The sequence below is a fragment of the Scylla paramamosain genome, chromosome 28 (assembly GCF_035594125.1).
Source record: "Scylla paramamosain isolate STU-SP2022 chromosome 28, ASM3559412v1, whole genome shotgun sequence".
Classification (NCBI taxonomy): domain Eukaryota; kingdom Metazoa; phylum Arthropoda; class Malacostraca; order Decapoda; family Portunidae; genus Scylla; species Scylla paramamosain.
Window position 1 is genome coordinate 7,783,675 of NC_087178.1, and position 13,760 is coordinate 7,797,434.

The following is a 13,760-nucleotide window of genomic DNA, read 5'->3' on the forward strand; positions in this document are numbered from 1 at the left end:
CCCTCATTTCCCTCTCCCTCAACTCCCTCACCAACAAACCTCCAAGGCCCCTCAGCATCGTATCCCAAGAGATGGCTGAGGTATTCCCAAAGCTCCACCCTCAAGTATCGCTCCCCATTAACCCCTCCTTCTTTTCTACCTCCCTTTCCGTCTTTGGTCTCGTTAGTAATTAATTATATGATTGGATCAGTAGAGTTTATGCATTAGAGTGGAACATGAACAATACAAACAAGAGCAGATGTTATTAATTATGGGTAAAAAGAAAGTCTTGCTACTCATATATACCTAAATACCTATCTATTTTCTTTTCTTCTTTCATTTGTGGTGCATTTCCTTCCTACTTTCCATTTTCGTCTATGCCTTATTTTCTGTCTTTCATTCTTGCTTCCCTTCTTTCCTACTCTCCCATTTTTTTCTTACTTTTCTTCTCCCATCGTTGCTTCCCTTCCTTCGTGCATTCCTTTTTCTTCTCCTCCGTACTTTTCTTCCCATTTCCTTTCACTTTTCACCTTCACACACACACACACACACACACACACTTGAATTGCTAACACACTACCTCTACTGTCATTGTACATTCAGTTCTCGAGGATTGTGCCTGCTTCACTCCGTCACTCTCACTCACACTCTCCGTTCCTCTTTCCGGCAGGGACACAGACAAGCAAGCAACGGATGAAGACACAGGAAGGACAGGAAACGAAACATTCTCTGGCCAGTCCATCCGTCGCCTTACTTGACCTTTTGATGTTCAGGAAGGTGAGTTTTTCCGTCCGCTTACGTTTGAAGTCAGACTGGAGTATAGAGATCACCACCATCACCACCACCAGCAGTTACTATGTCCTTCGTTTCACCTTCACATTCATCGTCACCATCACCACTGTCATTATCGTCACCACTCATTTGTATCACGTTCTCCATAAATAATGTAAATTTACCATTGTCTTCCCCATCACTATGCTCTCATCACCTACAACAACAACAACAACAACAACAACAACAACATGATAATGATGATAAAATAGACGTAACCGCGTTGAAAGAATTGAGAGAGAGAGAGAGAGAGAGAGAGAGAGAGAGAGAGAGAGAGAGAGAGAGAGAGAGAGAGAGAGAGAGAGAAAGCGACATCGACCAAACGACCAACCCCGAGGGACTAGTCTACCTTGGTCTGGTCGTCTAGCCGAGATAAAAAAAATGGAATTCATAGGTAGGAGAGACGGGCAGACCAGAGAGATGCCTGAAGAAAGGGTCAGAGCGATGCTGGATAAGGAGATGAAGAAGCAGAGAAGCGTAGGAGACCGAGAAATGCCTGGAATGTTGAAAAATGGACGAGAGAAAGACAGGGAAAGAGATAAGAAGATGGAGAGGTGAGGTGAGAGGCGGGGGAAGGAAAAGTTGGGTAATGGTTAGATCAATGGTTAAACAGATAGGTGGCTGGGGAGACAGCCGTGAGGAAAGTTCCACTGCGGAATAAACCACTGGGGAAAATGTCTTAAAAGGAAAATCAACCCTCAGATCAGAAACAGGAAAAAAATAATGAAGTGTGAATCTAAACGAAAATGAGGAAGTAAGAAAATGTAATAACAAAGAACAGAAAGACAGGAAGCATGTGAGGTTGACACAAAATGCATTGCTGTTACTCCAATCCTCATTAGGTCAACTGGGTCTTGTCTTTGGTTACTGCAGACTGCCTTGTGAGGTCAGGCTTCTGCTGCTTGGGAAATCCGGAACCACATGACCTTCAGCCTACCTGAGGACAATCCGAGAGGGCAAGACGTGTGATGGTGCCTTTTAGGGAGGTTTATGATGCATCTTTTATTCTTGTCTTCAGGCGTCACGAGTCATCTTGTATGTTTACTTATCCGTGAGGTATGGATGCTTTGTTCCGGCATCTTGTCCTCTCTCTCTCTCTCTCTCTCTCTCTCTCTCTCTCTCTCTCTCTCTCTCTCTCTCTCTCTCTCTCTCTCTCTCTCTCTCTCTCTCTCTCTCTCTCTCTGTAAATCCTTTTCTCATCTCCCTTTTCCCCGTCGTCTCTCTCTCCTTCATCTCTCCTTTTCTTTCCCTCTGTTTATCTTTTTCTGTCGTGCGTAATTTACTTCCTTCTAACATCATCATGCGAAGCACATGGCAGTGGCAGTGTTGCCACTACTGCGTCTTCCTTGATCCGCTTTCACTGTCATTCGATCAACTGGAGATTTCTGTGTCATAGATCTTGAGTTGACGTTATCACCTATATATTTCTTCCTCGCCTCTCAACACACACACACACACACACACACACACACACACACACACACACACACACACACACACACACACACACACACACACACACACACTTAAGCAAGGAAATTTTTTATATCCTTGAATAGAATATCTAATGATATGTGTTTACAAGTATTGCAAACTGCACCCTTCTTCTCCTGTCGAAGCACACACCGGACTGAAGAGATTCTCTGTATCGTCCTTGGATGGAACAGTGAATGACATGAATGTTTACAAGCATAGGTGTGTTGTAACCTGCGCTTTTCTTCCCTTCCTCGCCTGTCGAAATGCGCATCAAACGAAAGAGGTTTTCTGTATTAACCTTGGGTACAACACTGAATGATCCAATGTGTTATGAGCATTCGAATGTTGTAAGCTGCACTTTTCTCTCCCGCTATAATCATCTTAACCACTTCGCATCGTCTAGTAATTTCTAAAGATGCTTACAACCGCGACGAAGCCCAGAATAATGCGAGAGGTAATCACTGGTGACGACGCAGTGTTGCCATATCCACGTATCGACCATTAATTGAATCAGCTCGTCTTAAGTCACACGAGTATCTCCAGGAAGCAAAGCAAGGACGTCCATTATGTTTTTCTTGCTGGGTGAGTAAGGAATGTTTGTATGTGCATGTATGTATGAACACACACACACACACACACACACACACACACACACACACACACACACACACACACACACACACACACATGTAATTATTTTTTTTATAGTGGATCCCGCATACATACATACATACATACATACATACATACATACATACATACACACACACATATACAGTACATCAAGGTCTTCTCTGTCTTTGTATTTTTTTTATCGATTGAAATTACCGACAACTGTGTACAATGACGAATCAGTGTGTGTGTGTGTGTGTGTGTGTGTGTGTGTGTGTGTGTGTGTGTGTGTGTGTGTAGGGGGCGGGCTGCAGATGGCATACACATTAGCGGCTACATCTCCAGGAACCACGGAAGAATTACAAGGCAAAAAGAGCAAGTCAAGTCATTCTGCTCGTTTCATGGCCAGGGAGGGAGCGAGGCGGACGGTCACGAAGGGCCCAGCAGACTTTGGGCTGAGGTCACCTTCCCCAAATCGCCTCACCTGACTATACACCTGACTACAGCGACCCTCCCTCCCACACCTGCCTACCATTATCTCCTCAAATACCTGGGCACTCCTTTTGCCTTTTCATCCTTCGCCTACCTGGTTTTCCAATATTCATGTAGATGGTTTCCTTCTAATATTTCTCTCTTTCAAAATGCATTACAAGTTTTATGTATCATTATCTGACGTCAAGAGAAGAGAAACCGATTACTAAGAGCCAGAAAAAAAATAATAAGAGCGAAGATTGAGGGGAAGGCAGAGTGAGATGGACGGATAGAATTGCGGTAGAACTACAAAGGATGGGAATCACAAAGGAAGATGAAAGGGACAGAAACAACTGAAGGAGACTCGTACAGTACATGATGGCGCCAATAGTTACATAGAGCGTAAGAAATAAGGGAAGTTGCAAGAAGTCGTCAGGCCTTCATGTGGTGTCCATTCTTGAAGCATACCTCCGCATTTCCACCTATGAAAATTAAATAAACAAGCAAAAAAATAACGAAACAACAAATAAATCCCCTATATAATGAAACAGAACAAATAAATCCCTTACACAATTCACATGCCCCATGAAACGTTCGTCTTACCCTGGGTGTTCTGGTAACGTCATCACTGAAGCAGTGTTCCAGTGATGACGGTAAAATTTGTGCCAGCCAATCATTGATTAGGATTTAATGTTTTGTCTGCAGTCCTGTGTGACTGACAATATATATTTTTTTATCTGTTTTATTTCATAATTACTATTTGTTCTTATATAGTTACACACTACTTATGGTTAATAAACCATTTATCTGTGTGTGTGTGTGTGTGTGTGTGTGTGTGTGTGTGTGTGTGTGTGTGTGTGCTTATGGCGTTATCACTTCAGCACTTTCTTCACTGATAATGTAATAGTTCCTACCTTGTTCATTTATCTATGGAGTAGTATTTTTTTCTTTTCTTTTTTTCATTAATTTATTCCTAGGGTATCTATTGCTACTCTTCCCAAGCTGTATGCCGCACAACTAGACCTAACTCAGCTAAATCTGTGTTGGTGACGCCACGAGAGAAGCACTGTTCTCTCACTGACGTCACGGATCTACGTTGGCTTTTTCTTATTGGTGGATCTGGTGGACTCAACTTTTTAGTATTGGTGTCTTAGAAATTCGCAGTCTTTACTATTATTATTGGTAGTTTTTTTTTATTCATTCTGATGAAAGAAACTCATTCTCCATATCAGCATATTTTCTATTAATGAACTTTGTGTTTATTAAGTCCTAATGTATTGAGGGGAGGCTTCTGTACACGGGAACCCACGGTGCATGGAGTTTTAGGACTTTATATTTCATATGAAGCAAGAAGATGCATTTGACTGAATAAGAAAATAATTTTGTAATGATATTTTACTCGTGCCCTCCAAATAGTAAAATTGGAATTCCTGACTTAGTGTACAAGACGATACGCATGCGCGGCAATACCAATGCTGCGTGCACGCAACACTGGTATTAACACGCATGCGCATTTAAACTGATTTATTTATTCATAAGAAGTGGAGCCTTTAGTGATATGTAGAGGCCAGCAGGCAAATATTTCACTCCCACCCACCCACCCACACACACACACACACACAAACACACACACAATGATAAATAATAATAATAATAATAATAATAATAATAATAATAATAATAATAATAATAATCTTGCTATTGCTGTGCCGATTCCTAACAACTGGATAGCGGCCTCCCTCCGTCGTTTTCTTCTCACGTCAGTTCGTCAAGGGTGCGCTAAGGTTAAGTAAAAAAAAAAAAAAAAGGCAGAAAATAAAATACAAGAGAACCTCCTTCAAGGTTATTCGTCTTTTTTTTTTTTTGTGGGCTGTTTCTTTTTTTCTTTCTTTTTTTTCGGATACAATGGTGACGACGACGAGAACGACGATAACAGGAACAGCCGCAGCAGCAGCAACAGAAACAGTAACGACAACAACAACAATAACAACAACAACACCACCACCACCACCACCACCACCACCAACAACAACAACAACAACAACAACAACAACAACAGCAACTACTACTACTACTACTACTACTACTACTACTATCAATATGACCAATACAACAACAACAACAACAACAACAACAACAACAACTTACATGTTTACTTCTGACACATAGGTTACCACTCAGGAGTACATAAACATAATCCTGATCAAGACGCAAAACAAATAGACAACAAATTAATAGATTAATAGAAAAACTGATTAATAGCAAACCGAAAGAGAACAAAAGCACAAACAAAAACATAAGATACATTTCTTTTAATCTTTCCAATGTCATAGTTTCTCTTTTTTTTTACGCTTTCTTACCGAGTTCTCAGAAAAAAAAAAGATGAAGGAAAAAAGGCAATAATTTTCGCTATAAACGTAAAATCTACAATAGGGGATGCAAAAAAAAAAATAAAATAAAAAAATAAAAATAAAGTAAAAAGAATAATAATAAAAAGTTCCCCGTCTGTCTCTCACGTACAAAATTTATTGCCGTCTGTTTCTGTCTCTTCTTGTCAAGTGGAAGGGGAAAAAAGGAACAACAAAAAGTTCCAGTATTTTCTTCCTGCTGGTGAATTTGTTGTTGTTGTTGTTGTCGTCGTTGTTCTCTTGTTGTTGTTGTCGTTGTTTTGTTGTTGTTGGGGAGGAGGAGGAGGAGGAGGAGGAGAATACGAATGAGTAGAAGTTTAACAGTGTTGAAAGAACGGAACATGGCGAGTTGAGGTGAAGTAGAGGACGAGGAGGAGGAGGAGGAGGAGGAGGAGGAGGAGGAGGAGGAGGAGGAGAAGGAGATGGAGGAGGAGGTGGTGGAGGAGAAGAGGGAGGAGGTGGGGGGATGGATACCTGGAACTGACACCCCCAATCAGCTCTCTCTTTCTACACTTTCTCCTTCATTCTTCTCTCTCTCTCTCTCTCTCTCTCTCTCTCTCTCTCTCTCTCTCTCTCTCTCTCTCTCTCTCTCTCTCTCTCTCTCTCTCCCTTTGATGATACGACTGGGGGAGAGAGAGAGAGAGAGAGAGAGGAGAGAGAGAGAGAGAGAGAGAGAGAGAGAGAGAGAGAGAGAGAAATTCCCTCTAATCTATGTAGCTTACTTCTCTTTCACTTCCTCCTCCTCCTCCTTCTTACATCCTATCCTACTCTTCTTCCTTCTCCCTCATCCTTCTTCGTATATGCTATCTTACTCCTCTTACAGTCGAGAGTGCAGTCGCCACAAACTAACCCGTAAGATACCTAATATCAATGGACATCCCGTTGTTTGTTCATTCTTTGTGTTCCCCTGTGCTTCTGCTTCAACTTTTCCTTTTCTTGGCAAACATTTAAGACAAGAAGTATGAAGTGGCCGGTGAATCACTTTCCCCTCGCCAGCTCCTACTACAGCAGCAGCAGAGAGAAAGTAAAAGGGTTCCTTTCATAAATGCCCTTTTTAATTTGCCGTCCTACTCTCGCCTCTCCCTTCCTGTGTTTGTTTACTTCCTCGGTGGTGGTAGTGGTGATGGTGGTGGTAATATCCTTGTTTGTTCAATGACTTTTCATCATCACTACTTAGGAGTGTTTACATGGACCCTAAGAGAGAGAGAGAGAGAGAGAGAGAGAGAGAGAGAGAGAGAGAGAGAGAGAGAGAGAGAGAGAGAGAGAGAGAGAGAGAGAAGGGGGAAGGGGGAAGTACAGTATCAAACGAAAGTAAACTAGGAACAGGACATGAATTATGTGAAAGTAGGAAAAAGAAAGAGATAGAGAGACAGAGATCTAGGAAGAAGAAGAAGAAGAAGAAGAAGAAGAAGAAGAAGAAGAAAGGAAGAAAAAGAAGAGAGAGAGAGAGAGAGAGAGAGAGAGAGAGAGAGAGAGAGAGAGAGAGAGAGAGAGAGAGACACACACACACACACACACACACACACACACACACACACAGTCCAGAATAACCACAAAACAAAGACACGCCGCCATAAACACACGTTGTTAGTAGATTTACTACAAGGCGGAAATGTTCAAAATCCTTCAACGTGATCCGAGTTGCCGTGAACGTGACCGAGAAGAAACTGCACGAAAAACGTTAATAATACAGGAAATGAGTGGATAGTAAATGCAGGCAGTGTGAGTGTAAATTTGTAGGTAAATAAGAGGTAAGTAGGTTTAAACGTTTACCTTCTTATGCAATACTAAGCTTTTCAGAGAGGCAGGAAGTAAGGTAGAGAGAATAAGTTTGTATGCACAGGTAAGGAAGATATGAAGACAGTACGTCATTTACATAACCTGGGAAAACAATAGGATAGGTAATTAATGGGAAAGGAAAGTAGAGTAGGAAGAAAGGGATGGAAAGGGAGTGGGGCATGGAAAAGTTTAGAAGATATGGAGATAAGATTACGTAAACAACTTTCCTCTTGACCCATATAAAATTCTTCATAACTTGCAAGGAAAATCCGAGTACGTCTTCAAAGAAACATTTTTCATAGCACGTTAACTTTTCCCCCCAGGCAAACATTTTCATTAAGAATAAAAAAAATCTTCGTGTAAACAACCTAACTATTAGCGAACAAACTATTAACGCAAACACGAGATTAATGATAAACAACCTTTCATTGACTCATACAACATTAATCACAGAATACAAAGAACGCAAACATCTTTTCTCTTGAGGCAAACAATGACATTTTACTGAAAAAATAGCTTCTCTCACCATAAGCAATATTTTCTATTAACGTAACAAACTCTCCCCTCCCCCTTGTCTTGCCGCAAACAATGAACTCTCTACTTTTTCCTTTCGCCTGCTGCTGTGAGGCAAACAACGACATTTGCCAACGAAAATATAGAAAAGAAAAAATATTATCTTTGCATAAACAACATTTTCTCTTAACATAACAGGCTCTTTTTTTTTTCCTTGTCTTGACGCAAACAATAATCTCGCTACCTTTCCCTTTCGCTTGTTGCTATGAGGTGTGGAAGACGGAAAGCGGTTTTAGGAATACCCTATAATCCTGCACGTCATCGCTGTTTATAGCGCAACTTCGAGCCTGCGGTAGTACAGGTCCTGCTAATCGTGACCAGACTATTAAAGACGCGTTCCCTGTGTAGACGGATTGTTTTCTTTGATTATCATTATGTAAGATGAGGAGATGAGATGTTCAGTATTTCTAAGTCCAAGTATGGTAGGTGTGTTTTCTTTGATGTTTTGAAATGTTCAGGAATATATTTTTTCTCTCTCGTTTTTTACTACTTGACATACTAATAATGATAATATGCCAATAAACTTCGAATAGATTCTATGTTAATCGGATCGAAACTTATGATAATCTTATACAAATGATCATTTTTTATACCTATACACTTACCTAAACTTATGATAACCCTACCTATACCCATAATCCTAGACTTATTGCTACGATAATCGGATCTAACCATATGATAATCCTTTACATGCGCTAATCCTTTAGTAACAACAATCCCTTATACCTAAACCTGTTATAAACCTACGCACGTTTATGATCCTATACTTATATTTCCTTAACTACTTATACATGTGATAATACTTTACCTATGACAGTTCCTTATACTACCTATGATAACCCTACGTATGTTTATGATCCTATATCAACACTCCCTACGATAACAGAGCCTTCTTCCTCTCCTCCCCTTAACACTGAGAGCCTAATACAACTGACATACATTGCAATACGAGTGTGAGTAACGTTAAAGCTACAAACATTAACTCTGCACTTTCTAATTCCTTGGAAAAATAATAAGCGGCATTTACCTTCAGCTAACTAACCTTTTTTGGGCTCATGGTCAGCCTCAGCATTCGTAACAAGAGGGAATGAGACGGAAAAAAAATAAATAAATAAAAACGTGACTGTGGGATGCATATGGTAGTGGTGGTGGTAGTAGTGGTGGTGTCTGGTCCAGCTTACCTTGGCCTCACCACCAGCCACCCTCACTCTAGTAGTGATGGTTGTCGTAGCGGTCGTGGTGGTGATGCTGGTGGTGGTCATATGAGAGGAAAAGATACGAGGGGAACTCTTGGTCTGTAACAAGAGTATGCGGTGAACTATGCTACTACTACTACTACTACTACTATATTACTACTGTTCTATTGCTGTTATTAGACGGTGATACTAGTGGTGGTTGTATGGGAGGAAAAGATATCAGGTGATGCGTGGTCTGTAACGCGAGTATGTGGTGAACTACTACTACTACTACTACTACTACTACTACTACTATTACTGGATGGTGGTGGTGGTGGTGGTGGTGGTGGTTATGTGCGACTGAAGACTGGAGGACACACTAGCATTCTGTTTCACAAAACTTTCCTATTTGGCATTTAGTCCTTTTTCACTTATTTTCTGATGTAACATTCTGCGGCACCGAGGTTGTTGAAATTCACTGACCACTGCATTTGAAAAGTTACACAGAAAATGTACAAGATGGTAAATTCTCAGAAGCTGCGCAAAAGTTAACCAATTCAGATAATACTTGTCCGAGTATGCATGACTGGTTCCCTAATAAGGCGCACTGAGGAAAATCACGCTAAACACACATGAATCACCACATTTCTTTCTCTGGACATCAATAAACCACGTCCTAAAACGAAGCCCACGTCCCCATTTAATATAACATTCTCCCTATTCCGCAAAACTCTTTTTTTCTTCCTTTTCTTTTTTTTTTTATCCTCCGCTTTGCCAGTTTTCATTATCGTTCGCTAAATACAAATGAAACACCACATTTTCTCTCTCTCTCTCTCTCTCTCTCTCTCTCTCTCTCTCTCTCTCTCTCTCTGGATAACATAAGCCACTTCCTAATCCAAAATTCCCGTCCCCTCCCCAATTTGTTTTAACACTCTGTAACAGTTAACTCTTTTTTTAACCTTTTACCAGGCTAATCCTCATTATCGTTTGCCCTTTCGACTTAGCATAACTCCATATGACCTCCTGACGGTTTAACTAACCAAACACACTTGAGGAAAACAACCAGTTAGCAGGAGGCGAGGCCGCGACTACAGAGCGACAACAACCTGATCCTGCTACTTGCCCCGAACAGACCATGACTAGACAAACACTCAACCAGTCAACCTGACACAGGGGTGATAACACACTGTCCTTTATGGTGAGCCTCTTGTTTGCAGCGTGGATCAGGAAGAGGGAGAGAGGGAAGGGAAAAGACAGAGCCATACCGTTGCCACACAGGCACACATACCCTTGAGAAATACTGGATTCCGCGTAAAACAAACAAATAAAGAACTTAGAGAGTAATCAAACGAAAATTAATTGTTCGCAAAATAATAGACGACCAAATTCAAATGGCTATATATATATATATATATATATATATATATATATATATATATATATATATATATATATATATATATATATATATATATATATATATATATATATATATATACATATCAATAAATTTTACAGATACAAAGATTTTTAAGAGAACAATTTTTTTTTTTTCTTCTTTTTAATAACCTCTTAATAATATAAACTTCGTGGCAATATGCTTTCATGAGTAATAAGTGAAAAACTATTCACTTTTTGAGGTGAGTAGGACCAACAGGTCTGCTCCTCTGTGATAAAGAGAGACTCGCGCATTTTGTTGTTGGCTCAGTCCTGTGCGCGTGTCAAGCGTGTCGTCACCAAACAGGACTCCAAGGTTTGTGTGTAGACAAGGAATCTAAACACATCACTTGGCGAACACGTCTTTCCGCAAAACTTCCCTTAAGCGATTCTCTCCCTCACTCACTCTCTCCCTCACTCCTCCCCTGTGGTCTTGCAAAATTGAAAACATCACCTCAAAACATTATAAAACAGTCTTGTAATGTCTGCACTTAATTTTTTTCCTTATGTTTTACATCAATCAAATTTCGTTCATTCTGTCTTTACAACAATCCTGATTCTCTCTCTCTCTCTCTCTCTCTCTCTCTCTCTCTCTCTCTCTCTCTCTCTCTCTCTCTCTCTCTCTCTCTCTCTCTCTGTTGATTGTCTGTGGCGGCCAGTTAGTCGGTAGCGAGAGAAAGTTGGTTAAGTTAGTGTTTCTCTACGGGAGCGTTGACTTGACAGCCTCTGCCTCCCGCGCACCTCGTGTTTGTAAGACTTTCCCTGGCTCTGCGTTACACCAGCTGCGGGGCGTCGCGGCGCAGGCTAAGTAGGATAACAACGAAAATTCACTTTTTTTTTTTTTTCTTTAATCAAGACGTGTTTCTTTCACCTGAAGAAATGTGAAAAAGTCTCTTCAGTCACGTAGCCATTGCATCATATTTATTGCCACCTCTCACAAGGCCTTGGATTCCACCTCTTTACTTTTATGAAAGGGAGGGTTAATGATTTCCACCAACACAACCTCGGGACAAAAGTTTACACCACGGAAGTCTTGTGCTGCTCATTTGTTTTCCTGTTTCCGGCACCACCTCTGGCCCCACGGCACAGGAATGATACGGTAACGGTAAAGGGAAGCCAGTCATCATCGCCGGGAGGTTCGGATTGTATAGTAAATCTCATCTATGCAGAGACGCATGGATTTTATGTTTAGCAGAAAATGATCGTAAATTCAGTGCAGTGTTTATACGTGTGAGGGAACACAAACATGCTACATCTCTGGCCGCTGCAACTTGCTTCATCACTATTCAAGGTCGCGAGGATTTCGTTCTAGAGGCTAATTGCCGCTATAGCCTTGGTAGCGGAACGCGCATTTGCTACTTCCCCCTGATGCGTTGCTCCGCGTCACTATTCAGCGTCCAAAACATTCATAGCACACACACACACACACACACACACACACACACACACACACACACACACAGAGAGAGAGAGAGAGAGAGAGAGAGAGAGAGAGAGAGAGAGATTTTTTTCTCTCTCCGCCCTTCTCCATTCCTCAATTCTTCCTCCTCCTATTAATACTATATATGCGCTTCATTCTGGATTACACCTGGAAATGCCCGGAAAACCCTGGCAATTGAGGGAAATATTGACGAAAAGACAGGGCGGGACACGGGCGGGAGAATGGAAGGACTCTGGGTCTTGATGACGTCATGTTTTCATGGTGGGTGCTCTGAAAGGGGCTGCACCGTATTTAAGCCTTATATGAGGCATTTTTGGGAGATTATTTATCTATTTGTGATTAATTCTGTTTTTCCTTCATGTTTGAGTCTGGAAATACCCAGAAGTTTAGCTAAATACTGATTTACAGACAGGGAGGGTAGCAGATAAATTGCCCATCTCGGCCCCTATATTTACGTATCGCAATTCATTTTGAAAATCACGAGAAGAAAGAAGACGCCAAGACTGGAATGCACTACATTATCTGACTTGCCATAAACTTTAATTAATACCGTTAATACCGAAACATTTCAAATCTGACTAATACTGAATAAAAATCCGAAAAACAATCTGTAACTTTTACAAACGGCACCAAAAAAAAAGAAAAAAAATAATTATTTCGAGAAAGAAGACACAGTCAGACTAGATTCTATTACATATTCTGAATAAAAAAAAAATTACTTTCCAGATAAATAAAGAAAACACAAATCTCTCGTCATATAAAGAAAATATTTTCTTTCAAATCCAACAACGGAATTATGTTAAATTTGAAAATATGTACTGTTAGACTAGATTTTTATTGAATGTTATTACTTGGTATACGTTTCTTATATTTTTTAAGTCTTAGATTAAATACCAAAACAACCCCAGGTATCTTAATAAGAAAAAAGTGAGAATAAATGAAAAGACGAATTAGTTGTTTTTCCGAGAAATAAAAACACAGCTAGACTAGATTCCATTACAGATTATAACTTGTTATACATTTCTAATTATGAATTAGATATCAAAACAATGCCAGCTCTATTAATAAAAAAAAAAATGATGTGACGCCGAAACATTTTTTTTTTATCCTCTCCTCCGCTCCTACTCCTCCTCTTCCCTCCCCCTCATACTCTTCCTCTCTCCTCCACCATCACCTCCTCCTCCTCCTCCTCCTCCTCCTCCTCCTCCTCCTCCTCCTACACATCACAGAGTCTAGAAACCTGAAAACACCTGGAAAACCCAGAACATTACCGTAAATATTGACGGAGGTAGATGGGAAATTGCTACATTAACCGCGGCGAGGCGGGGTGGGACTCGGAGGGGCGGGGCTGGGTGGGGTGTGGTGCCAAGAATACCGTGGTATGGTGTTGTGGTACAGTGGTAACACTGCACTCCCAACCCGTCTCACTGCCCTCTGTGTGTGTGTGTGTGTGTGTGTGTGTGTGTGTGTAAAGCCGTATAATTGGTGTTTATCCCTTTGCCTGCCACTTGGTACACCTTTCAGTAATTACCAATCACTCTTGGTCATCTTTACTTGTTCTACAGTCACATCCAATCT

At 40.8% G+C, this 13,760-nt stretch overlaps 1 protein-coding gene across 1 annotated transcript in view; it reads left to right on the plus strand.

The window, feature by feature from the left end:
* The first annotated feature begins 610 nt into the window (after positions 1-610).
* LOC135114847 (mitochondrial Rho GTPase-like) overlaps positions 611-13,760 on the plus strand; it is a 35,345-nt gene continuing 22,195 nt past the window's right edge. The window contains exon 1 of the mRNA XM_064030985.1: positions 611-756. The gene's annotated coding sequence lies outside the window, so the exon portion shown is untranslated. The remainder of the gene's footprint in view (positions 757-13,760) is intronic.